Below are 27,325 nucleotides of genomic sequence, written 5' to 3'. Positions count from 1 at the left end.
TCATAGGTTAACCTATGACCCCTTTCGATGCACTGGAACCAACCAAATGGTTCTGTAGGGGTTCTAGGGCCCCTAGGGACATATGTTGTCATGAAATGCATTGAAAGGGATGATAGGTTAACCTATGACCCTTTTCAGTGCATTGGAAGCAACCAAATGGGTCCCTAGGGGTCTTAGGGCCCCTAGGGACATATGTTGTCATGAAATGTGTCGAACCTATGACCCATTTTGATGCATTGGAACCAACCAAATGCATCCCTAGGGGTCCTAGGGCCACCATATGTTGTCATAAAATGCATCAAAAGGGGTCATAGGTTAACCTATGACCCTTTTTGATGCATTGGAACCAACAAAATGGGTCCCTAGGGATCATAGGGCCCCTAGGGACATATGCCATCATGGAATACATCAAAAGGGGTCATAGGTAAATCTATGACCCCTATCGATGCATTGATACCAACCAAATGGGTCCCTAGGGGTCCTAGGGCCCCTAGGGACATATGTTGTTATCAAATGTGTCGAAAGGGATCACAAATTAACCTATGACCCCTTTTGACGCATTGGAACCAACCAAATGGGTCTCTAGGGGTCTTAGGGCCACTAAGGACATATGTCATGAAATATATTGAAAGAGGTTATAGGTTAACCTATGACCCGTTTTGATGCATTGAAATTAACCAAATGGGTCCCTAGGCGTCCTAAGGCCCCTAGGGACATATGTTGTCATGAAATGTGTCAAAAGGGGTCATACATTAACCTATGACCCTTTTCAACGCAGTGGAACTAGCCAAATGGGTCCCTAGGGGTCCTAGGACCCCTAGGGACATATGTTGCCATGAAATGCATCGAAAGGGGTCATAGGTTAACCTATGACCCCTTTTAACACATTGGAAATATCCAAAATGGGACCCTAGGTGTCCTAAGGCCCCTAGGGACATATGTTGTCATGAAATGCAATGAACCTTTTGAGGCATTCAAACCATCCAAATGGGTCCTTAAGGGTCCTAGGGCCCCTAGGGACATATGTTGTCATGAAATGCATCAAAAGGGGTCATAGGTTAACCTATGACCCCTTTCGACACATTGGAACCAACTAAATGGGTCCCTAGGGGTCGTATGGCCCCTAGGGACATATGTTGTCATGAAATGCATCAAAAGGGGTCATAGGTTAACCTATGACCCCTTTAGACACATTGGAAACAACTAAATGGGTCTCTAGGGGTCCTAGGGCCCCTAGGGACATATGTTGTCATGAATTAACCTATGACCCCTGTCAATACATTGGAACCAACGAAATGGGTCCCTAGGAGTCGTAGGGCCCCTAGGGACATATGTTATCATGAAATGCCTTTCAACGTATTGGAATCAACCAAATGGATCCATGTGGGCTCCTAGGGCCCCTATGGACATATGTTGTCATGAAATGCATTGAAAGGGGTCATAGGTTAACCTATGACCCCTTTTGATGCATTGTAACCAACCAAATGGGTCCCTAGGGGTCCTAGGGCCCTTAAGGACATATGTTGTAATGAAATGTGTTGAAAGGGGTCATATGTTAACATATGACCCCTTTTGTTGCATTGGAACCATCCAAATGAGTCCCTAAGGGTCCTAGGGTCCCTAGGGACATATATTGTCATGAAATGTGTTGAAAGGGGTCATAGGTTTTTGACGCATTGGGACCAACCAAATGGGTCCCTAGTGGTCCTAGGGCCCATAGGGACATATGTTATCATGAAATGTGTTGAAAGGGGTCATATGTTAACCTATGATCCCTTTTATTGCATTGGAACCATCCAAATGGGTCCCTAGGGATCTTAAGGCCCCTAGGGACATATGTTGTCATGAAATGCATTGAAATGGGTCATAGGTTAAACTATGAGCCCTTTTGACACATTCAAACCATCCAAATGGGTCCCTAGGGGTCCTAGGGCCCCCAGTGACATATGTTGTCTTGGAATGCATTAAAAGGGGTCATAGGTTAACCTATGATGATTTTTGGTGCATCGAACCATCCAAATGGGTCCCTAGGGGTCCTAGAGCCCCTATAGACATATGTTGTCATGAAATGTGTCAAAAGCGGTCATAGATTAACCTATGACCCATTTTGATGCATTAGAACCATCCAAATGGGTCTGTAGGGGTCCTAGGGCCCCTAGGGACATATTTTGTTATGAAATGCATCGAAAGGAGTCATAGGTTGACATATGACCCCTTTCGACACATTTGAACCATCTAAATGAGTCGTTAGGGCTTCTAGGGCCCTTAGGGACATATGTTGTCATGAAATGCGTCGAAAGGTCGAAAGGGGTCATAGGTTTCGATGCATTTGAATCAGCCAAATGGGTCCCTATATATATTAATATATTATATTTATAGGTCATAATATTAATAATAATAATAACAATATATATTACTATATTATATTTAATAATAATAGCAAAAATCATATTAATATAATATAATAATCATATATATATATGTATATATATGTATATATGTATATGTATATATACATATATATGTATGTATATATACATATATGTATGTATAATATATATATGTATGCATATATAAATATTATTTATAAGTCATAATAATGATAATAATAACAATAATTATATATATAACACTATATTATATTTAATAATTATAGTAAAAATCATAATAATATAATATTATAATCATATATATATATATATTAATATATTATATTTATAGGTTATAATAATAATATATATTACTATATTATATTTAATAATAATAGTAAAAATCATAATAATATAATATATTAATCATATATATTAATATATTATATTTATGGGTCATAATAATAACAACAATAATAGTATATATTATTATATTATATTTAATAATAATAGTAAAAATCATAATAATATAATATAATAATTAAATTTGTTCACATTACCCACACTTTCTAGATTTTGACTTCCCTCCAAAATTTCGGCATTCGTTTTTGGTACCTAATATCATATCGGCTATCCAATTTGGGATCGAATACCCAATATGGGATCGGGTACCCAAAATACTAGCATGCTTTTTCCAACATATTCCCTATCATTGTAGACTCAACACTCATGTTTTTTGTGGGTCATTTTCATGGATTTGGAGAAAACTGATTTTTTAGGGCCCATGCAATCGAAAAAGGTTCTATTATGTATGATTAGGTGTTTGATATTGTTTTCTGAATGAGAAGAAGTAGTCATTCAAAGGCTAAATGGACAAGGAAGGTATCAAATGAAGACATTGAAATATATAGGAAAAGGGACAAGGTAAATCACCAAAGGAAGAGACAAGGTATTTTAAATGTAAGTCAAGTTGACAATGTATTGATTGAACGTGAAATCATAGAGTCAGATAATGAATATGTACAGTTGGGGAATGAAAATGTATCAATTGATAATGATAATGTCAGGATTGATAATTTAGAGAATAAAAAATTGGAGAATGAAAATTTGGAGAATGAAATGCTACCAGTTCATAAAGTATTTGCATAATTGACCATATTGAAAATGACATTGCATAGGACTGTTACATATCTCCTAATTATAATCGACATGAAGGTTCTAGAACACCAAAATGGATAATTAAAATTGATGAAATGATTATTACTAATTGCGAAGGGAAAAAATTAGAAAGAACCATTTAGTTATGGGCTTCAAGACTATATAAGATGTTTTTCAAGAACAAGTCAATGGTGGAATAATGTCAACTTTTCATGCACTTATTAAAGATGCAAAAGATGAGACCTATGCTTTTCAAATTGAAGATTCGTGTCAATAAAAAATTGGAAAGAAATGTCATTATTGTTAAGAATCTTTTCATTTCTCTCAATAGCATTGCAAAGAATAGCAAATAGAAGGATAAGAGAACTACTTAAAAGGTTATTACAACCTCTTTTGTAAGTCATTATTTAAGAAAGGGTAGATATATGAGACAAACTTGTATTTCATAATACTTTGAGAAGAGCACTTAGTAGATGAGAGAGAATTGATTATCCTCTTCAAAATGAAACATGGGCTTTTGGTGGGAGACTTCCACATTTAGCTAAGAAGCTATCCGATGATGCGAAGGAAGAAATTACACAATTTTGGTGCTCTAGCTCAAGAGTATCGCCCAATACTAAAGACATGTTAAAATTGAGAATTGGCATTAGAGATTGTACACCACATCTTAAACATTATTTGGAGTAAGTCAAAACTATGTTGTTCAAATAATTTAGAGAGAGTCATCCAAGATTACATATATCACAAAGGGCTTTTGAATTTTTGAAGCCATTTTATTGTGTCCCACTTAAAATTCAAAATGCATGTTGTTGCAAATATCATGTCGAGTTTTCTATGCACCATGAACTATTATGCTCCATCTGTTCTACTTTGCATAATAAAGAAATGTTGGAGAATTGTGGTGCTAGTGGTCTTCCAAAATCATCAAGAGACTTACTAGATCAATTTTTATGTCGTAGAGTTGATGGTTGTTTCTTTTATAGAAATTCTTCTTTAAATGAGAAGTTCTTTAGAATGTGGTGGCTTATCCAAGTTTGACACATGTTTCCATGAGAGGTATGAAAAAGATCTTGGGTTCAGACAATTAAAAAAAAATGGTATATGAAATGATGAAATACACATTGAAGAGTGGGGGTGAGGGCTCTAGATGTGAATTGGTTGCAAAAGAAATTAGTGTGGCTAGTTTTATTTCAGATTTAAAGACAAATCTTTTCTACAAGTATGCAAGACATAGTCACAGGTCTCGGTGGTTGGATCAACAATTTAGAATGCATAAGGAGAATTTTCCCATTGGCAATATTATATCAGTTGTTGACTTTACTGAGAACTACACATTGCAGCCTCAAAATAAGACATAATCTCAATATTACAACTCCATTCAGATTGCTATTTTTTTCCACATAGCATATAGACATGCCCCTAATAGTGCAAAATATAATTGGAAGATTATTAAAGAGTAACATTTTTATATGAGTGATGATATATCTCTCTCACGAGTTTGTGCAACATTGTTTCCAAAATTATTTTGATTTCTTACAGGAGCATGTAATTGCTATGCATAAACATATCATTTAGTTAGATAATTGCATAGGTCAATTCAAGAATTCTCGTATGTTTTATTGGTTGTGTATGATGTATGTAGAGAGGGGGGTGCCTCATATTTGGATTTTTTTTGAGTCCGGTCATGGGAAAGGGGAACATGATGGAGTAAGGGCATGTGTGAAGAGAGCTCTAGTTAAGGAGTAATTGAAGATTTTAGGAGCAGAGCTTCTTGATGCTCCTAGCATTATTGATTGGTGTAGTTCAACATTATGACAAGGGGGGGACTCTTGATTCAGTAGTACGTAGGTTCTTTTGGTTGGTTGAGGTAGGGTCCACAGCTGATAGATCAGATTGTGTTATATTGAGAGACTTATAAAAATGCATTCATTCCAGTGCTCTGATTTTAGTACATGGACCATTTGGACACAACTAGCTTTCTTTTGTCCTAGTTGTTTTTAGTGTGATTGGGATCACTGTAAGTCGAGTGAGTGGGTGGACACATGGGCTTCACATTATCTTGCTCTATTGTCTATCATACCCTCTATCAGAAATGATGACATGGAAAGTTCACTTAAGCATAACCATCTATTAGATCTTCTTCTTTACATTTTTTGCACCATAGGAGAATGATGAAAAATCAAATTATTGGTTAGCACATTGTGTAAGAGATAAAAAAAAGCTTGCACAACTCATTATAGATGATGATGGATTCACATATCCTACTGGTTTAGTGATTTTCATTGGAACATGGTTGTGGACATACATACTTAGAAGGAATGAAATTCCTATATTAAAATAAAATTAGAAGCACAAAACAATTCTCATATATTCACATCTTATTATAGCAACAAATGTAAAGTTGTTGAAGCATCAAGGAAGATCAAAAGTAACAAAACTTTTTATTATTACTAATGCTAATCATGAAGCCCTATTGGAGACCCTGAAATAGAAAGAGGACCCTACTAGAATACTTGACTAGGTATATTTACTTATGTTATTTTGTTCATAATGATTTGGTGAACCAATGATTATCTTGTTTAATACAATAAGTTACTAATATTTTTTATGATATTGGAATGTAGGTACATCATGAAGAGTAGCCATGCATGAAGATAAAAAACTAAATAAAGAGAAGAATGAAGAAAAATCTATTATATTTTTGACCCTACAATTTTTGGTAGTTGTGTATTGATGTAATAATGATGAAATACTTGAGATATTGGGGTGAAAGCACAAACCTGTGTCACCTTTTTGTAAAAGAAAAGGCTAACAAAAGTAGAACTGTTCACCTTCAATGACATAAAATTGGTATTATTATTTTGAATTTGGAAATGAAGTAAACTAATGAAATATGTAGAAATGGGTGAATTTTAGGATTATAGTTTTTAATAATTATTTGGAATAAGAATTGATATATTTTCCTAATTTTTATAAGCAATTTTTTAGCTGCTAAAAAATGCTAAAAATTGGGGGTCTAGTTCCCACCACAAAACTATAGGGAAATAAATTTATTTCCTTTTGATCTTAGACTATGTTATAGATAAAATATATAGCTAGAATAATCAAAAATAAAAATCAAATTTAAACCTATATTTTTTCTTTTATAACGATTCAAATTTAAACTCACCTAAAATCAATAGTTTTCATCTCCCACCATAATTTTCAAAACAAATCTATTCTAACCAAGAGAAAAATTATGCATTTTAGAAGAGAACTCTCTCCTCTAGAATGCCATATAATTTTTAGAATTTTTTGATATGAATTAATTTTCTTTCTTTCTCAAAATTAACATCATTTTGAGTGTGAAAATACGCATTTGTAAATTTTTTTAATTACAATATACTATATCTAATTAAAACACTATAAACTCTATATGAGAATATTCTTGACTCTGAGCTCTACAAAATGATTTTATATGTTATTAAAAAAATATCACAGAAAATAGTAAGAGTTATTGAAATGCCACTTTTCTAAAATAATTTTATTTCTTTAGTAATTGGATACAAACTAGTATTTAGCATGCATTTAAGAGCCATTTCCAATTGGAAAAGTGTGAGACCATACATAACTTAGCTAGAATAAATTTTTCTAGATCATATATTTTAACAAATTTGATTTTTAGATAGAAATACTCAAATTTAGTCATTCTAATAAGTCAGCCTAAAAGGTGACACAACTTTGTACTTTACCCATTGTAAATGTAAACTTGTTGATTTAATGTAAGAAACAAAGATGATTTTACTTAATGCAATTTATGTGGAGGGACCTAAAAATGATGATTTTAATACATACTAACACCAAACTTGCACTATGCCCAATGCTATAATCTTGAGAGAGGTAAAAAATAATGATTTTACTTAATACTAATCCTAGTGAAACCCTTGTTCCAACTGTAGAGAGCCTCCATTGTTTGTAGCCACTCTGTACTGAAGAGTCTCTAAGGTCATGATGAGGCCTAAAATAATCTATCTCATTTTTGAGACATCACATTCCATTTGGATTTAGCACAATGATCTCACTCGATGCCAAAACTCACAATGTGCCTTAGTTCATAGGTGCATCACACAGTAACTTTGAAACCACCAATCTTGGCATCAAATTGTTAATGCTATTAGCTTCGAATGGGTAGGTAAACCCTAGTGACACCCTTGTTCTAGTTGTGGAGAGCCTCCATCATCCACGACCACCCTTTACTGAAGAGTCTCTAAAGTGCTCTAAGTGTATGTCAAGGTTGATCTTCTAAGGGTTGTAACTTAGAGCTCGTGGGGGCTATTGATGAAATGTTGAATGTTATAGGATGGTCACGCTAAGGCCTAAAATAACCTATCTCATTTTTGAGATACCACATTCCATTTGGATTTTGCAATAATATCGCTCAATGCCAAAACTTGTAGTGTGCCTCAATTCATAAGTGCATCAAAATATAACTTTGAAACTACTGATCTTGGTATCAAATCATTAGTGCCATTAGCTCTGGATGGGCAGGTGAGTCATAGTGACACCCTTGTTCTAGTTGTAGAGAGCATCCATTGTTCGCAGCCACCTTGTACCAAATAGTCTCCAAGGTGCTCTAAGTGCATGTTGAAGTAGATCTTCTGAGGGTCATAACTCAGAGCTCATGTAGGATATTGATGAAATGTTGAATGTTACATGATAGTTATGACAAGGCCTAAAATAACCCACCTTATTTTTGAGAGATCAAATTTCATTTGGATTCAGCATAGTAATCTTGCTCGATGCCAAAACTCACATTGTGCCTCAGTTCATAGGTACATCATAGTGTAACTTTGAGACTACTATTTTTTCATCAAATCATCAGTGCCATTAGCTCTGGATAGGTGGGTGAATGTGACAAACTTTTTTTAGCCATAGAGAACCTCCATCATCTACAACTACGATGTACCGAAGAGTCTCCAAGGTGTTCTAAGTGAGTGTTGAGGTCAATTTTCTAAAGATCATAACTCAAAGCTCATAAGGGCTATCAATGAAATGTAAAATGATATAGGATGGTCATGTTGAGGCCTAAAATGACCTATCTCATTTTTTAGAGATCACATTCCATTTGGATTTGGCACAACAATCTTGGTCGATAGAAAAACTTGTAATGTGCCTCAATTCATAGGTGCATCATAGCATAAATTTGAAATTGTTGATCTTGGCATCAAATCATTAACACCATTACCTTTGGATGGGTGAGAAAACCCTAATGACACCCTTGTTTTGGCTGTAGTGAGCCTCTATCATTTGTGGCCACCCCATCCAAGGTGCTCTAAGTGTGTGTTGAGGTTGATCTTTCGAGGGTCATAATTTGAAGATCATGCAGGCTATCAATGAAATATTGAATGCTACATGGTAATCATACCAAGACCTAAAATAACCCATCTCATTTTTGAGAGATTGCATTCTATTTAGATTCAAAACAATGATCTCACTTGATGCCAAAACTCATAGTGTGCCTCACTTCATAAGTGCATCACAATATAACTTTGAAATCACTAATCTTGGCATCAAATCGTTAGTGCCATTAGCTTTGAATGGGTGGGTGAACCCTAGTGACACCCTTGTTCTAGTTGCAAAGAGTCTCGATCATCTACAACCACTCCATACCAAAGAGTCTCCAAGGTGCTCTAAGTGTGTGTCGAGGTTGATCTTTCGAGGGTCATAACTTGGAACTCATGAGGCCTATTGATGAAACATTGAATGCTATAGGATGGTCATGCTAAGGCCTAGAATAACCTATCTCATTTTAGAGAGATTAAATTCCATCTGGATTTGGCACAATGATCTCGCGTGATGTGAAAACTCACAGTGTGCCTCAGTTCATAGGTGCATCGTAGCATAACTTTGAAACCACTGATCTTAGCATCGAATCGTCAGGGACATTAGCTCCAGATGGGTGGGTGAACCATTGTGGCACCTTGTTCTGACCATGAAGAGCCTCCATCATTCATGGCCACCCTGTACTGAAGAGTCACCAAGATGCTCTAAGTGTGTGTCGAGGTCAATCTTCTGAGGGTTGTAACTTAGAGATCGTGCAGGATATTGATGAAATGTTAAATGCTACATGATGATCATGGTGAAGCCTAAAATAACCTATCTCATTTTTGAGAGATCACATTCCATTGGATTCAGCACAATGATCTCATTTAATGCCAAAACTCATAGTGTGCCTCAGTTCATAGGTGCATCACATTGTAACTTTGAAACTGCTGATCTTGGCATCGAATCATTAGTGCCATTAGCTCTACATGGGTAGGTGAACCCTAGTAACATCCTTTTTTTGGCTGCAGAGAACCTATATCATTTGCGGCCACCCTATACTGAAGAGTCTCCAAGGTGCTCTAAGTGCGTGTCGAGGTCGATCTTTTTAGGGTCGAAACTCAGAGCTTGTGGGGGCTATTGATAAAATGTTGAATGCTACAGGATGGTCATGCCAAGGCTTAAAATCCTATTTTATTTTTTAGAGATCACATTCTATTTGGATTCGACACAACGATCTCGTTTAATGCCAAAAATCATAGCGTGCCTCAGTTCACAGGTGTATCACAGAATTACTCTAAAATTGTTGATCTTGACATTGAATTGTCAGCACCATTAGATCTGGATGGGTAAGTGAACCCTAGTGACATCGTTGTTCCAGTTGTGAAGAGCCTCCATCATCTATGGCCACCCTAGTGTAGGAGCACCTAGGTAGTCTAGTTTGTACCTAGTGCTTCTTTCTTGTCATTTTGGCTTATAGTGATGCTAGCCATATCACTAGTGGTTTAATAATACCTATTAGGTCCTTAGGTAAAGTCAACTTAGTTGCTAAGTGGGTTTTTGCTCCTAAGTTGTTGTTATGCATATAAGTTGCTCAATAGGGGTTAGGTTAACCAAAGTGGTAGAAAAGTTGACCAAGGGTCAAAAACCATCTTAGAATGTCTAAATAAACCTAATAGGACCCCTTACCAAGTTTGGTGAACTCGTCTAATTAAGAATTTTAAGTTATAGAAAAAATTGCTCAAAATTGCAATTTTACAACTTTTTCTTGCAAAGTTGAAAATGAGTGCAAAGAGTTAGTTAGGGGTTTGAGCATGACCAAACAAGGTTGGAAAAACCTATATAAGGTATGAAATGACCTTTCTATGACTTGGATTTTAATGTGCTAACAAAAACTACTACTTCAAATGTGTTTGAGATATTAGTTTTTAGTTATTGTAGAGCTTTTGGTTGATCCAAACTCATACATATCAATGTCATGATGCTGATGGAAGCCTTGGATCTTTCTTGCATTGCCAAAATTTCATTTGGGCTTGGCAAGCTGAATGTGTACTAAAGTCTCATAATAGCACTTTTTTTCATTTTTCTTTGTAAAGTTGATGTACTAGGGTGAAGGAGGTAGATCTTAGTTGGATCCAAGGTGGAAGAAGCAAGAAGAAAATAACAATGTCTTGAATTTGACCTTTAGAAGTCCTAAGAAGGAATAGTTAGTGTGAGCAAGCCTTGTAGTACATCACACCCTGTACTAAAGAGTTTTCAAGGTGCTCTAAGTGTGTCTAGAGGTTGATCTTCCGAGGGTCATAACTTAGAACTCGTGGGGGCTATCAATGAAATGTCAAATGCTACAAGATGTTCATATTAAGGCCTAAAATAACCTATCTCATTTTGAGAGATCACATTCTATTTGGATTTGGCACAGTGATCTCGCTCGATGCCAAAACTCATGTGCCTCAATTCATAGGTGCATCAAAGCGTAGCTTTACAACTACTAATCTTGGCATCGAATCATCAATGCCATTAGCTTTGGATGGGTGGGTGAACCCAGTGACACCCTTGTTTCAGTTATGGAGAGCCTCCATCACTCACTAGAACTCCACATTGAAGAGTCTCCAAGGTGCTTTAAGTGCATCTCAAGGTTGATCTTCCAAGGGTCGTAACTCAGAGCTTGTGGTGGCTATCAATGAAACATTGAATGCTACAGGATGGTCATGCTAAGGCCTACAATAACCTATCTCATTTCCAAGGTTCTTTAAGTGTGTTTGGGTAGGTGAACCATAGTGACATCTTAAGGGATTGCAAAGATTATTTGAAATTAAACATATATGATAACATTTAAAATTAAACATTGCATCAAAATTTGATAATAAAGGTTGCTAAAATGTTATTAAAAAATTATTGCATTTGAATTGAATATAAAAAACATGATTAAAATGAATGATATTCCATAAACATGAACATTACACATGATCCATGATAAATTGAACAATCCTATGCTCAATTAATATGTATATCATTTTGCACATAAATGATAAAAATATATATTAAAATACATGTATCCATAGAAAAATTACACAAATATATATCAAATTTCATGTATCCCTAGACAAATTACACAAACATATATATCAAAATACATAGATCCATATAAAAAATGTGGTTGATCATGCCATCAGAATGCATATAATATCAATGTTTCTATATAAAATGTGGCATATGTCATCTCAAAATGTCTCATAACACATCCTATGACAACTATACTATCTCAGGCTACTGGTGGATGATCAAAATATAGCATCTTCACTGCACTAGGTGGATTAGATGCCTCCTACAGAAATAAAAAAGGAAAACCTAAAGTTAGACTACTAAATTTATATGATTTTATGTATCTAAAATTGAATTACTTAAAGACATAATGATCATTTTTTTAATGAAGTTTTATAGTATTAAACTTTCATCATAAATACCTCTCTCGTTGACCTCCTGCGCTAGTCAAGAGTCCTCTCATATGTCCTTGGCAATGCTTGAACCTCGTTGATTGTGGCCTATGTATTTACAATTATGTTTGTTAGATGAATCTACAACTTAAACTATAACATTATAATTCATAGCATGCTAAATTTATAACATATAATCAAGAATTCAAACTATAACTTGCCTGTGTCAACTCCTTCTTTGGATATAATGGTTGCATCAGCAAAGATACAAAACTCTAGCATCCAACCTCCTGTGCACTAGGTGTTTCCTATGAGATACAAAATACTAGTTGTTAATATCATGAAAATCAGTTTTGAATATATTTATGAAAATAAGGGGGAAAAAAATGATACTTATAAATAGGATGGGGGTCTCGCTGCGAATGGAAATGCTAGAGGGTCTGTGACGTAGAATGTACCCAGACTCATCACCAATAGCCATGCCCTATACAATAGAGAATGTAATTAAATTTAATTACCACAAAAATTTTACAAGAATACATTGATATTTAATCAAATAGAAAACACCTAATTACCTTTCCCTTGTTAATGGGTTGTGCCTCATCCCTTGCACTCTGCCCCCAACTAACAGGTGATACTTGCAAGAGAAAAGAAAGATTAGAAACCATATATGCTCCAATATCAAATAGAAAAAGCAATGATAACACAACATAATGTATTGTAGATGTCTCAAGGCCAAATTAAATAGCCAAGATCATGACATTATCAACCTGTCTGAGCTCCTCCTCATTCATCAACTAAACATGAATGAAGATCACATACATGTATAAGTCAGTATGGGTTAAAAATTAAAATTACTCTATTATAAAGATTAAATTTAAATCACATATGTTGTAACAAAAAAATGTATACACATACTAATACAGAAGGACTCCATGCCTTTGCATGCTCCTCCTCTCTCACGTCAAAGTATGTAGCCTCTGTACATGCATCTAGTGTATCCTCCTCAAATACAAACTGATACTCAGAAAGATCACCTATGGGACCCAAACAAATATTCGTGCATGCTATAAAAATATGGGGCACACAAACATGTGATGAGCTCGTCGATGATGAACTCACACCAACATCATCTACATGGGGAGGCAACACTGACCTAGCCTGGGATATCAATAAGGTACTCAATCTATGGATGGATCTAATAGTCAAAGAGCTAGCCTTTGTAATGATATCATGATGTTTCACTCGAGGAGGGAGGAGACATCAATAGGAGGGACGAAAGTGCCAACTTTCTTTCACTGGGCAAAGGGTCTATCCTAAGGAGCTCCTCCTCCTACACCCATGTTGGGCTTCATGCTCCAATAACTCACCTTGAGGCCCAACACAAATTTGGCATACAATTTTTAATGAAATAAAATGGCACCTCTAAATTGTTGTGTGGAGGGATGTCAAAAACCAACCACCAACAATGCCAAAAGCTCACATGCATAGCCTCATTTGTGCACAATTTAATTGATAGTTTGGGCTTTGTGCATTTGACTTGTTTACCAATTTTGGGTCTGCAAAGGCTAACTATATCAGCTTTAGTTTGATTTAGGGCTACAACCTCATCATAGTCCAACCCATCATCAAACATGGCATGCATTTAGTCACGCCATCAAAGAGAAATATTTTTTTCATTGGAAAGTGTTCAATATTATCCACTATGGTGTTTAATGTGGATAGGATGGGAGCCAATGCAGGTATAATATTTTATGTGGTTCGCAAAACCCTAAATTCAATGAGATTGTCAAACATCAAATCTTCAATTTGAGAAGGGTTTTGAGGAGGTAGGGGATCGTTTGGTGGATGGTTTCGAGAGGCACTAGATTTTTTGGTGGACAATTACGAGGAACATTGTTTCTTGCCTTAGTATCATGATTTAGGTCAGTTATACCTATTAATTTGCAAAACATAATTTCTATTAAAAACAACCTAAATTTCAACAATTTCTATTAAAAAGACCTATTTTTTAACAAATTCAATTAAAAATAAATAATTTATAATAATATTCATTCAAAATGTTAAATAAAACAAAAAAAAAATTACCCTTATCATATACCCATTCAAAAATATGATACTTGAATAGAGCTCAACTCTCAAACAAAAAAAAATGCAATGTGAAAAGAGCTCTCAGGGTTTTTTTCTTTTAAATTAATGTTACAGATTTTCGGTGTCTGATTTCGTATCAGATACCCAATAATTCTTGGTCCTCACTTTTTAGCTTTGGTATCAAGATGGGTGGAAAAAAGTTAGAGCAGATTTTGAAACGCTTTTAGATGTTTTCAAACTCTATATTTTTCACATCACTACTTTTTGGCACACCATGATCTTGCACATACCCATGTATGTGTGTTATTGCTTCCACCATATTATCTCTTATTGTTATTATATTTTAAAAAAAAAATTTTCAAACTTAGTAAAAATTTAGGTTAAATTTCTTTTCGGTTCCCTAGCAATGTGTTACATTTGGTATTAGAGCTCAATTTTCTACATTGAGGGCTCTGGGTATATTGGAACGCCACTAGTTGTCAACTAGGTAAGCTAAAATGAAACTATTTTAAGTTTATGTATCTATTACAAGATAAACACTTTGATCTTCAAACTTGAATACTTCAAACATAAAAAATGGAAAATTTGGAATAACACTTGAGTTGGGTTTCAAATATATTTTCTTGTGATTGTGCTTTATGGTGGTATGCCTTTTTTGAATTTGTGAGAATTTTTGTTGTTCTTGCTTGGGTGTTGAAGGAAGATGGTGTCTAAGACTAGATCTTTTGTTAGGGGTGATAGTGTAGGAAGAGGTAGAGGTCATGGGAGAGGTAGACATGATAGTCCTCTTTTGACTCCTAGAGAGAGTCTTGTTCAGGAGGAGGATAGGGAAGAGAGCCATAGGGAAGAGCGTGATGACTCAAAAGAGACTAATTTGAGATAGATGATGACACTAATCTTAGAGTTCCTACTTCCTCTAAGGGGTGTTGATCAAGGGGAATCACATCATGTTGGGAATGAGGAGAGACAAAGATCCAAGAGTTCTGAGGGAGACCTCCATGGTGATAGAGAAAGGTCAACTAAGGCTTGTCAAATGAAAGACCTATAGAGGTCCAAGGTTAAACCATTCAATGAGGTTGGTACAAATTATGTGGCAGAGTAGTGGTTAATTACATTAGATATAGATGTTTTGCTATGCATGATTTTGACTCTAATGTCAAAGAAAGGTTTTTCATCACCCACATAGAGCACTTTGGGACTACATGGTGGAACATTAAGGAGAAGAAACTGGGTGTGAGCATGAACAAAGACACATGGGAGTTATTCTTTGAGAACTTCTATGAATGCTTCCTACCAGCGGAATGGCATTGACAGAGGTTAGACAAGTTTCATGATCTGAGGCAATATACTATTCCTTGAGCATGAGAAGAAACTAGGTGTGAACATGAACACTGACACATGGGAGCTACTCCTTGAGAACTTCTGTGAACGCTACCTACCAGAGGAATGACACTAGCAGAGGGTAGATGTGTTTCATGATCTAAGGCAGTATAGTACGACTGAAGTAGATTATGAGTGGAAATTCTATGAGCCCGTGCCTTATGTAGGAATTAGTTACAGCTCACCACTAATGGTTCAACACTTCATTCAGGGACTAAACAACCATCTTATTGGGGATGTAAAAGTTTTCCAACCTAAAACCCTCAAGGATGTAGTACATTAGGCTATCCTTGTAGAGAAGAACGTCACCTTAGGACATGGTGGTTTTGTGGGATCACCTATAGCATTAGGGTCTAAAGGTAATTAGGGAGCAAGTAGTAGTAGGAAGCCTCCTTCTTCTAGATGCAATCGATAGTAGCAATAGGGAGGACCTTATCCTCTACCACAGATTGGTGGCAAAGGTTCACACTCTAGGGATTCTTAGTACTCTCAATGCAATAAGCACAACTAGTATGACCACCCATCATAGAGTACTCATTCTTTTGCTAGTGCAGGTAGTTTTCAATAGTATAGGGCACCTAGATTGTAGAGGAGTTTTGATGAAGAATGTTTTTCATGTGAACTATGTGGGCATAATTCATCCCATTGTCCTCAATGTAAAACATAGCTCTTAGATTAGAGACCTATAGCTTCAGAACCTACGGTTGGAGATATGGGTACATCTCAAAGGGTATTTTTTAGTGGAGTGTTATCCTCCTATGGGGGGAAAGGGTCTAATGTGACCTGAACAGTAAATGCTAGAGTTTTTATCTTTCTTGTAGGCTTCTAGGAGTAATCCTAAGTCTAGGGGGTGGATGTAATGCCTACCCCTAGTTTTCTTTTCATGCTTTTATTACCAAATTCTTTTAGGCCATCTTTATGATCATGTTTTATGATTAATAATACTTGGTTATTCAATTTGATTTAGATGTTATTTCATACTTAGTTGATATATTTGATGAGCTACTTGATACTTAGTTATTTCATGTATTCATGATTATTCTTTCGATGATGATGCTTATAGCAATTTCAATTATTTTATGATGATAGATAGATGGATGTTTTATATACAGTTTGTATGGATACTTACCCCATACTTGCATGTGTATGGTGTAAATGTATGTTTTACTTTATATATGATATTTTTGATGTGGTTAAGGGAGGGAGTCATAGTCACTTGCTACGCGAGATCTACATGATGAACCACTCAAGCCATTATCTATTTAGTTTAGATTATATGTGTATGTACATGCTCAAATTTTATGTAGATAGCACCTATACTGGCCATTGACTTCCCTGAATTGCGAGGATGAGTGTGACCTATCATAGTATCTCAATGGTAAAAGAGGGGAGATAATTCTTGAATATCCTAACCATAAGACAATTGTCTTAGAAATAGGACAAGTATCTAAGTTTTACTCTTTTGAATTTGTCAAGTGATGCAAATTCGTGATGTTGATCCTTGAGTTTGATCTAGTACTTTGTTCTTTATGATGAGTTTTTATATTTAGTTTTGTAGGTTGTTGTGATTTTCAATTATAATCAAATCAAATTAAATGAATATTAAATGATTTATTTTTTAAAAAAAAATTATAAAGAAAAATCAATATTTAATTATATTTAATTAATTGAGAAATTAATTAAATAAAAAAATTTAATTTAAAGATTCAATTAAAGTTCTAATTTTTGCGTAATTGTGTTTATTTAATTTAATAACAATTTATTTAGGAGTTTTATTTTTATAATATACTAAATATAATTATTAGTCAAATTAATAAATATTTAATTAAAGATGTCTTGTAATTTAATAAAAAAGTGAATTAATTAATTTAATAAAGTTTATTTTAATTAAATTGTAAAAAGATTGCACATGAGATTAAAATATAATAAAATAATTAAGAAAAAAGGTTTTGCATGATTGCAAAACTAAAACCCTAATTAGAGAAATCTCTTTATTAAGAAATTAGAGCTCATTTCTCCACACACAGATTTGGAGGAGCTAATTTTTGAGAGGAGGGTTTTTAAATGAAATGGAACTTGCTTGCGAGCTCTATGCATCCATTTGTTTAGCATCAGGTCCAAGTAGGATATTGTGGGTTTTGTGTAGTAGTTTTTTCTTTGAAATATCTTTCTTCTCTATGTCTGAATGGAATTGCTTTTAGAATTTAATTGGATTGAAACACTTGTTTGTGAATTTATTGTTCTTCATTTCTGAAACATTTGAAAATGAATTGAAGATTGGAAACCCTTGTTTTGTAAGTTTAAGGATTCGTATTTTGATTCAGGTAGGGTTTGGAAAAGAGATGAAAATTTGATATACAAAATTTGATTGGTCATTTGTATTTTTCCTATTAGATCTACCATGTAAATTGATTATATATATTATATAAAACTACCACAGTAAATAAATTTAATGTGATAATTATATATATGTATATATATATATATATATGTACATATATATGTACATATATATGTACATATATATATCTATATATATATGTATATATATATATGTGTGTGTATATGTACATATATATATATATATATATATATATATATGTACATATACACACACATATATATATGCATATGTATGTATATGTATAGTTTTTTGAAATTACCAAATTAAAAATTGGATTCAGTGATTTTAATGGAGGGCACAATTGTTTTATGTTTTTCATAAAACATGTATTATAAAAAATATATATATCAAAAAATGAGAGAAGGGGTTATGGCCTCCCCCCTGTTGCGATGCCAGGTCTCACTGCCATAGAACCAAATGCTACCAAGGCATACTTTGGCCTCCTAAATTAAGGGGTACGCGATATAATCACATTTAGTTTTTTATTTAATTTTTTAAAATTATTTTTTTATAATATGTTAATATTAATATTATTAAAAACATTATATTATTATTATTTTATTTAAAAATTATTATATTATTTAATCTAATGATTATTAATATTAATAGATTAAAATATAAATATATTATTTTATTGATATTTTGATAATGATCATTATAAATGATTTAATAATAGATAATAATATTTAATTATAAGGTTGTTGTAAATATATGTTGGATCACACTATGTTTCAAATCACACTATGTGATTCATCATCGGGATGAGAGAGCAAGAGCTACAATAAAGTGAGTTGCAGATTGGGACTAAATCCAAAGATATAGGGGACTAGAGAGAGAGAGAGAGACTTGATGAGATGTATGTTGTATTGTATGATTTGGGGTTCACATTTTGACTTAATATGTTGACCAATCAGGATGTTTACTAGAGGCTTGGGGGTTTTGTTCTGTGATGATGTTGTAGTTATATTTTGGTCACAATATTTTATACTTGACCATGGTGATGTGTCACATGTTTTCTATGGTGAATTTTGATCAGTTCTTGTTAGTGCTTTCCAATTGCTTGTATAGAATTGAGGTGATTATTGTGATTTTCCTAGTGTAACTTTTGAGTTTCAATTAGTTATCTTTTGATGCTTTCTAGTTGCTTGTATAGGACTGAGGTGATTATTGTGATTTTTCTTTAGTTTCTTTCCATTTTCTTGTAAAGGACTGGGGTGAATACTATTTTTTATCTATAGGTGCTTTTCAGTTGCTTGTAAAGGACTAAGGTAAAAATTATGATTTTATGAGTTGTACTTTTGATGAGCTTAGGGTAGGTAATCTATGTGTACATTGGGAAGTGGCTTGCAATGGAGGCCTGAGTCCTAAAGAGGCTACTTGGGTAATCCATTGTAAGTTGTTTTTAATAAGTGATAACATTTCGTTAAATGAGAGTAAAATGAATTAACAAGACTCAGTATTTCTCCTCACTCATGCCTTGCGTTCTAGTATAGGCTAGGATGGTAGTAGGGAGGATGCTTGGTTGTGACATTTCTTTGTTAATATGCCTTGTTTGTATGAAGGGATATTGATGCCGCATAGAGACACTAGGGGGCAAAGACCAGAGAGGTTGCCAAGGTAACGTTAGAGTTGGCTTATGCGGTGACACTTTTCCACTTGCATAGTAGATTTCCTACATGTCTTTGTTGCCACAGGGGTTAGACAATACTTGTGTCTTGGTACCTTTGAGATAGATTTCTATTAGGATTTCCTTGAGCTAGATGATGGTTATGACTTGTGGACTAATATTTGTATGGGACTTGAAATTATCTCCTCAGCATAGTGGGAGTGGGCCATTTCGGTTCCACAAGGTTAGGTGGTAGTGTTTCTTATACCATTGAGATCCAACTGTTGGATGTCATTGCTCGATGTACCTGTGCAGTTCCTTTCTTTCTAATTTTGTATTTATATTGGATAGTAATATTCTATTTGTAAGTTATACTTGATTTATTAGAGATCTTATGAGATAATTTATTTTATTGATGATGTATATTCTTTGAGATTTTCATACCCTGTGACTTCTACAATAGATGATTATGCATTCTTATTTTGTTGAGTGGGATCTTGTGTAATTATATATTATTGAATTGGAATTGTACTTGTAATAATTCTTTGATGTGGATTTGTTGTGTATTGGATTTAGTATTTGAAAACTTATAATTTATATATATGATTCAATGTTTTGGGACTCTTACGAGATGTAATCTATTTTGGATGGTTGTATTTATGTGAGTTATTTCTTCCACTATATTATCTCTTGTGGTTATTATCTTTTCTAAACTAATATTTGGCAAACTCAATAAAGTTTTCCCTAGTGGGGTGTTACAAAACCCATACAATGATTTATACTCCTCACATTGGATATTCCATTAGAGACATTATTAGAAACAAAAGCTTGAAATTCAGCCAACAAAGATATAACCTCAAGTGTATGTTCAAGTTCATCTTGTTTCTCAATCTTTCTAAGAATCATAGCAAAGAAAACATTATATTTCTTCATGTCTTTCACAAGCTAATTTCCTTCAACACAAAAAACTCTTACATAAGTGCACTAACTTTCCTTGGATTTCTTAATCAAAGGAAACAATATTTGTTTCTTCCCATTATCCCAAATAGTATATTGATTCAATCTTCCATCATCCAAATATTTCTTATTATAATACCAAGGTCTCCCTAGAAGTATATGACAACAATCCATAGGCATAATATCACACAAAATTTCATCAAAGTAATTACCAATTCTTTAGATGCCATTTTTTTTGAACTACCTTTGTCAATAATCATCATGCAATATTTATCTTCAATCTTAAATCTAGTCTTGAAAAGAATTCCTTAAAATATGTTCATTATCCAATAGTTTATTCCATAGAGTTATTCTCATCATTAGGTTTTCTCCTTTCTTAGGTTCATTATGTACATCAATAGCATCTTCTATGTCAAATCATTTTATCTGTTACTTCCCACCTTCTTACCAAGAAAGTTACACTCAAAAGCTCTATGGCCTTCTTTACCACATTTAAAATGAGTACCTTTAAACCAAGATCTATCTTCTCTTTTCCCATTACTATTACTCCTAGAGTAACTAGTATAATTACCTCTAGTGCAGTTACCTCTTCCTCTATATCTATTGTCTTCTTTCCATTTAGATTTTCCTTTTTGATTAGATATGTTATCATATATTCTATTCTCTCCATAAGATCTTTCTCTACTTTTCTAAAATCTTCCACCTCTTTCTCTCTGATTTGCTCTTGTTTCTTTTCCAACTTTTCCTTAACCTTTAAGGTATACAAATAAGTTTCCTCCACAATTTCCATCATTATAAAACAAAATTTATCTTTTATTGAAGTCCTCAAACCATTTAGGTGTCTAGAACTTTTCTCAACTTCATCACCAACATGTCCAAATCTAATGTCCAACTTATAAAATTCTTCAATATAATATTTCACATCCATATGCTTTTGTCTTATATTTTATATTTTTCGTAAAAAATTAACTTGATAATCAGCAAGAAGGAATTACTTTTTTAGCTTACAAACAATCTTTGTCAAAGTCTTTATCTAGTTTACAAGGGTTCTATATAAAAAGATGTGTGTCCTTTAAATGTTATAACTATTATTTTGGCATTCTTATCCTTAGGAATACTTTCATAGTCAAAATATTTCTCAATCTTAGAGATCCAATCCAACAAAGCATCAATATCAAGTCTTCCATTATAAGTAGAAAGTGCAAAAGAAGGTCTTGAATTCTCTGTATACAAAGATCCCATAAGTTTCTCTTTATCTTATTCCACTTTAGGTTTAGAATTAGGTATTGTTTCTTCTTCATCATCACTAACATCTTAAAGCTTTTCTCCTCTTCTCTAGGCTATTTAAATAGCTTTAACTCTAGCTGCAATATGTCTCAACATGTCTATAATAGCATTATGTATATTTCCTCTACCTCAAGCCATTTTTGAAATAGTACCTACAAGAATCACGACCTTCTACAAAATATAGGCCAATGAATAGAACTCCCACCCTACAACATATCTTCAACAAGGTTCTACATGATCTCAAACTTCACAATGAAGAAACCTTCACTCTGATACCACCCGATGCAAGGAAGGAGGGAAAAAGGTTCACCTCCTAGCTACCTTTGCGAAGAATTACACATGTAAGACAAAAAATTGGAGAAACCATAATAAATTATAGAGAAAAAAATGTAGATAAGATGAGATAATCTTTAGCCAAGATGCCAAGCATAAGGCCTACCTAGTTGTAGCCCTATGTACATTCAATTTATAATCAATGTGCATAAGGGCTTAGGTTTATAGAGCCAAATCTTAGCATTTTCCTTCTACATAACTTCATTTTACTTTTTCTAATCCTAAATCTCTAATTATATAGCTAGTAAGAGCACAAGTCATTATTTCATGCAATTTATTACAAATTATAGGTCCTTTCCCAAGGGTGAATTTAGTGACCTTAAAAACAAGAAAATAAACTTTGAAAGGGACAAGAATAGGTCCACACATGATTCAAGAAGAGGCTACTAAGTGTATAGAATGCCACAATGACAAAAAAAGCCTCATTAAAGCCAAACCTACATGTTACTCAAGTTGTGAGGACATCAACATGCCTCAAACAAAAAGAATGATAACTCACATGAAAATGATATAATTAGATTATGTGAGCTTAGTAAAAGGATCCAAAATAGGTCCACATTAAGGAGCCAACTACATGGAAAGAGAAGAAAATCTTTTTGGTTGATGCAAGATTGCCAAAGTAGGTCCAAGATGCCCTTGCATCATTTTTTCTTAAAGCAATACAAAACTATGAAATATGTGACATACATATAACCATTATACTATTTCAGTATTAGATAATCATAAACAATATTGTGAATTTTATTATTTCTAGGAAAGTGTGTCTACTTTAGTAACATAATAGAAATGGGTAAATCAATCTTAATGAATGACATTCCACAATTTTTTTACTTTTCTCTCATCTATCCTTCTGAAAATTATTTATTTTTCTTTTATAAATGAAAAATATCACAACAATATGATCTTTCATGGCCATGAAGACAAAAATGTAGCATCTTGAAGCTTTCATGGTCAACATATTAAAAGAAAAATCTAATTCTAAAATCAAAAGGTTGAATTGAGATTTCACATTATAAATTATTCTATATCAATTTGTTGACCTAATAATTTATTTATTTATAAATCATATGGACACTTACTAGAGCTTAATGTCTTCCACTTAGTTCTTGAATTATCCTTGCAACTTAGCTCTTATACACTTTATAGAGACAACCTATTTTTTCAAGCAACCACTTAACTCTTAATTTGTCAAAGTCTTGTAATCAATCATACCCAACTATATATTGAATGAATTCTAGTTATTTGAAATATCAACCTATCCTTTAGTGAAGCCCAAAATTATATATAGTGAGACTTAATTCTCATAGTTTAAAAACCACATTCTTGAATTCTCATGCTATCATATTTGAAAGATTGTAATAGCCTACACTACATTGGGAAAGAGAGACCCAAGGGAGAGTTGATTTGTTGGTTTACATTTTGGTTTTGGTTGATTATTCAGCATATGATGCATTTAGTTATTATTTTTTAATTTCACTCTTGGATAGGAGTTAGAATTTTTATTAATCTAGATTTTTTGTGGTTAGATCTAACACTAATTTTTCCAAATTGCTAATTTTATCCCTTATGACAAGATGTTTTTTTGTTGGATGAAAAATATTTATAAAGCTTAATAAAAAACTATGATGGATATATTGAATAAGAAAGCGCTAATGGACATAATTAGTAGCTAGCCATAGTGTTTAAAAAAAAATTGGATTTATGTTTCTCTTTTGAATACATTGCCTCTTGGAATTCTCATAGAGAGTTGAATAGAATGGATGGTAGTCTATTTTAATCAAGCTTCACAAAATTTAGAGAGGTGGGATGTTACTTGAGGGAATTTCTTGTTATTTGGTGTTTTCTTTTCATAGGCTTTTAAATCTTTCTTGTAGTTGATTTTTTAAACCACCTTTCCCAGACCTTAAGTTAAAATAATTCAAAAGCATCGATAGACTTTTTATTTCACAATCTCCATTTCAAAGTATGAGGTCCAATGTCACAAGGTCAACCTTGTGACCATAGAACTCATCTAGAACATTAAAGCATGGTGGATTAAGGTGATACCAAATACATGAAAATATCTACATATCTATATAATTATAAATGTATAAATATGATGCATAAAATATTTTTCATATTGCAATAGAGTAAGAGAGGAATGTATGTGAATGTGTAAAAGATATAAAAGTGGTATAGCACCAAGAATACTTTAAACAATTATATCATTGATTAGTATATCATCACACTTTCTTTAAAACAATACAAAACTATGAAATAAATGACATACATATAAATATTATATGATTGTAATATTATATAATAATAAAGAATATTATAGATTTTATTATCTATAACAAAAGTAACAACCAAATAATAAAAATTAATAAGAAAAAAACTATGAAAGTTTGTCTACTTTAATAACATAGTAGAAAATTGAAAATTGATCTTAATAAATGAGATACTACAATTTTTTAACTTTATTTTCATTTATTTTTAAAATATTTTTCTTTCTTTTATAAATGAAAAATATTACAATAATATTTAGCCTTCCATGACCCCACCATAAAGACAAAAATGTAACATCTAGAAGCTTTCATGGTCAACATATTTTTCAAAAACATAATTTTATAATTGAAAAGTTGAATTGATATTTCACATTATAAATGATTACATATCTATTGTTGACCTAAAAATGTATTTATTTTTAAATCATATCCACTTGCAAGACCCTAACGTCTTACACCTGATTAATGAATAATTGTTGCAACTTACCTCTTATTCATTCACTTAAAAAATCATTCCTTACATGCATTGATTCTCATTTCCTCTAATTCATTTCTTAATAAAACCAATACAACCAATCTGTGCTACACAAAACTTATAAAAATAGAATGCTTACGTAGAGCTGTCAAAAAGTCCACTTGTTTGTTGACATAATGTAAAGGTTGAAAATAAGACTGAGCATCGATATCATCTCTCTCCAAACAAGGAAACCAATGTGTCATTGGAAACATAATGAATATGATGCCTGTAAACTAAAAATAAGTTTGGATAATTGGTCACGGGGTGGGAATATCATGTGAAAAAAGGTGTAATTATCAATATCTTATGGAGAGCTATCACTATTATATTTCAATTGAATTCAACTCTTACATGGGAGTACATGAAGTTTAACATTAACATTCATATTGTATAATTAAATTTTATGAAAGTAAATGGTTTGAAATCACAATTTTTTAAAATAAGATATGGGAAGTCACAAGGGTCACCACCTTTTATTTCTTATTCAATATAAAAAATTATATAATTAATCTATGTTAATATAGACTTCGAAGATTTTTACATAGGTTTTCAATATTGAAATTTAAGTCTTATCATTTGAACAATCTTATTGACTAAATGATCACATTTTTATTAAGAAACTGAATGTTTAGAAAGTAGAAAAAATAAATCTAAGACTTTCAAAAGAAAAGTAATTATAAATTAAATATGCAATTTCATAAAAGAAATATTAGTAAGACATAAGTACCTACAATTAAATTACAAGGATAACATCATTATTAAGTCAAAAATCTGATCCATCCAAACTATACATACAATTAAACTATAAGAAGGACAATACTAGTATTAGGTGGACATCTTGCCCATCAAATCTATATACAAAATTACAATGACATCAATATTATGTGATGAATCTTTCCATTAAAGTTACAACAACCTCAATATTATGTAAAGAATCTTGCCATAAATTTTGTACATTAAATTGGGGAATAATTAGTGGTGTCCATTAAGTAATTGCATTGTTAACGATACAAGCATACTTCAAATCTTCATTTAGCCAAAATGAATGGTGTTAATTACCTTTCAAGAGAAAGGAACTAGTACTCACAATAGCTAATTTGGTGTATTCAATTGAAATATAAATATCTAGTAGTTGTGCACAAAAGAACCATAAAAAAAAGTTTTTAAAATATGAATTATTAATATATAAATGATCAATTATTGATAAATAAATGTAACTAGTAACTAAAAATATTAGCAACCTAAAATTCTATTTAACCTTCCAAATTGTTCCAGCCAATACCTGACTAATCTCTGACATCATCCACATTAACAACATCACCGTTCTCAAAATGAAATTTTCCTGATCATATAAGTCCTTGATAAAACTTACTATTTATCTATTAATGTCAAGATCTAAGTAAATCAATTGATATAGTCAACTCTTAATAGTACTTCGACTTTGATGTTTTCCAAGATATCCTCTACTCTTTGTACTTCAATTTTGATTTACTTTTTTTTTATAACTTAATTTTTAGTGACCCCTTTCCATATACAATTTGTTTTTTCTGTACTCATTGTGAAAAAATAAATCATAGACTCTAAAAAGTTGGTTCAGTACAAGAAGGTGTGAGTAACAGTTTGCTTGGGACTAGTGGATGAGAGTGATAGGTAGTAGGTGTCAAGTGGACTCAGCACATGAAGGAGCCTAGTAGCTTGGCACTAAGGGAAACTCGGCACAAGAGGGTGCCGAGTGTGCTCGGTCACCAAAGGGAAGGTGGAGTGCTACTCAGTGGTTTTCGAGTGAACTCGGTCAACAAGCCTATTGAGTGAACTCAGTAGTAACAATAGAATAGAGAACACGGTTAAAGAGTAAGCCGAGTGAGTTGTTTAATAGACTTAATAGTCTGGACATTTCCACCATTAAAACACAGAGGGGATAACTTCAAAACTTGCAAGTATGAATATCTTAAATGCAAAACATGTAATGTCAAATAGAAGGGAGACAACAATGAGTGAGGTATGCCCACTTGCTTTCTTGCTTATTTTCTATTCAACTAAGTTTAAAACTACTACAAAATCTGGGAGCATTCGACTTCAACCAAAAAACTCTAAAAAATTCAAACTAGTAAAACTTCAAACTTACAACACTAATAGTTGCGTACAACAATACTTGGACCAATCATTGCTTCACAGGGCAAAACAATATAACTTACAGAATAACAAAAGGATTCAACACATG

Source organism: Cupressus sempervirens, chromosome 7 (assembly GCF_028749045.1).
Source record: "Cupressus sempervirens isolate cs-2001-9-10 chromosome 7, ASM2874904v1, whole genome shotgun sequence".
Classification (NCBI taxonomy): Eukaryota; Viridiplantae; Streptophyta; class Pinopsida; order Cupressales; family Cupressaceae; genus Cupressus; species Cupressus sempervirens.
Note: the sequence above shows the minus strand (reverse complement) of the source record.